Here is a 3,570-nt window from a genome sequence, read left to right as displayed (position 1 = left end):
TAGCAATGCGGTGTCCACGTCTCGTCATTTTCATGTTCCTTTTGTCCGATCAAATGACTTTGTGAATTTCAGCATCCTTCAATCTAATATATCAAGTTTACACATTAGCAATGTGGGAATAAGTATTCAGATCCTTTACTTCAGAGTAAAAGTAGCAATAACACAATATAAGAATACTGCATTCAAAAATTAAAGGAAAAAGAAGTGCAGAAGTATTATGAGCTAATACTTAAAGCATCAAAAGTACTCATAATGCAGAATGTACCTTTTCAAACTGTCAAACATGTTATTGGATTATAGTGTTTGATGTACATCTTAATCTGCAACTTGTGACGACAGCTGTCTGATGAATGTAGTGCAATTGAAGTACAAAGTAGCACAACATGGGAATACTCAGGGAAAGTTAAGTTGTACTGCACAGTACTTAGTTACTTTGCAGCGCTGTACACGAGCAGTGTATCTTCCCCTGCCGGTTTAATCCACCCGCAGTAACCTTTTGTGGCCAGAAGAGGGAGTGCTGCTCAATATAATTCACATTTTATAAAATCCTTCAGCGTTCTGAAATCAGACAGGATGAGTCCCAAAAGTCAAACATTCAGGGAAGAGTTGGATTTATTATATCCGGAGGACATTTTATAATTGGATACTTTATTGAGTCTGATGCACTGAGGATGAACTGTCTGCCTTGTTATGAGTGTGATGGCATCACTCGTTCCCGGCAGTGTTTAATGGACAGTGTGAGACGCCCAGAGAGAAAGATGTGGCCGCTCTGGCTCAGCTAGTTTGTTTATTCCGCTCCTGTTTCTGTTAAATGGAAAATCACAATGACTCATGTGCTCCTTAACCAGCTTGGCCGAACATCCACATTTCCTCTGTAATATTTCTGGAATGGATATGCCCTATTTGTCATAATCACTCTTTTTAATTGTTGGCAGTCGCTGCATTCTATCATTTTGCTTGCAGAGCCTCTGGGTGGCCAAGTTAATTTGACATCTGAGGAGTTTAATTTGAGACTCTAATTACTAGTATTGTTGTTGGCTAGAAATCCTCTTTGCATATTTGCATTTGAAGGACTTTAAACTGATACTCATCCAGAGGAATTAACGGAATAAGTAAACAGTGAAATAAGCTTCAATTCCCAGATCACCGAGCAAACGATAGCTAAGTCGTGTTTGTGAGAGAAGAGTTTGTCCCGTCCATGAATCTGTGAAACAAACTCAACGTCAATGTGTGTTTGCAATGTTTTTTTTAAGTCCTCACATAACGTCACTTTGATTTATAGATGTTCTATTTCTGAGCTGCAAAACCCCAACACCTTCACAATGCTCTGGAATGCAACAGCGCTGCAATTAATACTTTGTGAGTGGGTCCTCTAAACCGTTTTTTTCCCTGGGGACTGTGTCAAAAGAAAAGACTTGATTCATCTCTGTGGTACATTTAGATTGAGGCCGTACTCTGTGGCGCTTTTGTTTTGGATTGCTCACCTACCTCCAGCACCAGAGATCACGTGACCCCAGTCCTTCAAAAACCTGGAACTGGCTCCCCATTCACCAACAAAGCCCTCCACAATCTATAGCCCCCTCCTCCCTCTCTGACCTCCTGCACCGACACACTCCTCCCACCCGGGGGGGGGGGGGGGGGGGGGGGCTTATACGTTGGTGCCCCCCTCCCTCTGGATCTCTGTCCCCCCAACACCTCAGATATTCTCCCTCACTGCCCTCTTTCAAAACAGCACTCAACACCCACCTATTTAAATCTGCTTTAAATCTGTGATTCATTATTTTAATCATCAATACAATGTCATTGCTTTTATATGTTATAATGTTATTTGTTTTGGTTTTATTGTTTCTTTTGCTGTCTTTAACATTTACTGTGCCTTTAAGTACCTTTTTAAAAGCGCTATACAAACCAAAATACAAAAGTAATAGTATTAGCAATAACATTACTATTACTATTATTGTACAGGTGCTTTCATTTTATTGTGTATGTATGTCATTGTGTCTTCTCTTTCAGCTCAAATACTGTAGTGTGTGTATCTGTATCTGCTCTTGTGAATTAATATGAAGCTGCAAACGGAATTTAATTGACTTCACGGGTCCTTTTTTTCTTTTTTACAGAAGAATAAACACACAATAAACTCAATAAAGAAATATTGAATAGCCTCGCCCGGTGTGGATTGAACCTGAAAGCTTTTCAAATGGATCGGTCCGAGTGTGTATTTACTGTCTGTTGTGCTGCAGTGAAATCCCCTCCATCTCATTTGACTGTCAGCTGGGTTCCCACCGCCGTTAAATTGGTCTTGTTTGCGTGACGGCTCCTCTGTGTATTTCACTCCTGATTGCTCTTTAATGTTCACGAGAGTGGCTACCCTTTGCATATTCAGATATGCTGTTTGTTTTGAATGTTGGAGCAGCCTGACCCACAGTCACACTTAGGAACCGAGTTTCTTTTTTTTTTGCTGTTATTTGCTTTGGGTGCAAAATATGTGCAGTCAGCGTAAAATATAATCACTTTTAATGTTGCTGCGAATGACTAAAAGGTGACCGAAATTCAGCCTCAGTGGCGTCTCAGGGCTCTGCTTGCAATGCATATAAACACCAGCAGATGGCATTGTGTAGCCATAAACGTGCCCAGCTCCTTAGTAAGGGCTGTCATCGCTGAACGAGCTCCATACTCTTCCCCCTATTATTTAGGAATGCTTAGTGCACTAAAAGCATAGTGGCATGTTTAATCGTTGTGCTGGGGAGGGAGTCAGGTTTTCTGTGGCCCCGTTCCATCAGCTTAATGGTGTGTTTGCTTTTGCATTCGCTCTCATTTACATGGCCCATATACCGCCTCTAATGTATGGCTAATTGTTGTGCAATGGAAAAAAAAAAAAACCCATCCATGTTCCTCATGAGTGAATGTTCGTCAGATTTTCCGCGTCGGCTTTTGTGCTCTGAAAATGTTTTGTTGCACAACAGGAGATGTTTTGCTCATGAATCTGGTGGAGACGGGTCACTCGAGGGCCGCATGCACACAGCAGTTTGCCGTTTGTCTCGTCTATAAAAGGAGCAGACAAATATAACTTCCGCGAGGCAATAATGCCGAGCTTATTGTTCCACCGATACTATTTGCACCGATGGCTGAGCCGAGCTGTGTTCTATTTATGTTGAAGGGAGAGACGAGGAGTGTGTAACGTGCCACTTTAGACCCACTCCTCTTCAGAGTAGTTGCGCACACGATAAGCAAAGTAGTGCAATGTTTGAAGTCAGGTGGTGGAAAGTTACAGAACAGTTGCACTACTTAAGTGCAACTTTAAGTAACTTGTACGCTACTTGAGTATCCACTCCGCTACATCTCACAGAGAAATATTGTCCTCTTTTTACTCCACTACATTTATCTCACAGCTGAGTGAATTCTTTCAGACTAGTGGAAAGAAAACAACCAAAATACACATTTAGGTGTTTATTTTACTGCACCCTTTTACTGCATTTCTCCTCATTTCACCAAAAGTTAGCATTAGATATTGCCTCATTTGTGTATTAAAACATCAAATTTGAGAATTCAGAACACTTGTAATAGAGAAAA

The sequence above is a fragment of the Pholis gunnellus genome (assembly GCF_910591455.1).
Source record: "Pholis gunnellus genome assembly, chromosome: 8".
In the NCBI taxonomy this organism is placed as follows: domain Eukaryota; kingdom Metazoa; phylum Chordata; class Actinopteri; order Perciformes; family Pholidae; genus Pholis; species Pholis gunnellus.
The sequence above is the reverse complement of the archived record's forward strand: the minus strand, read 5'-3'. Positions refer to the sequence as shown.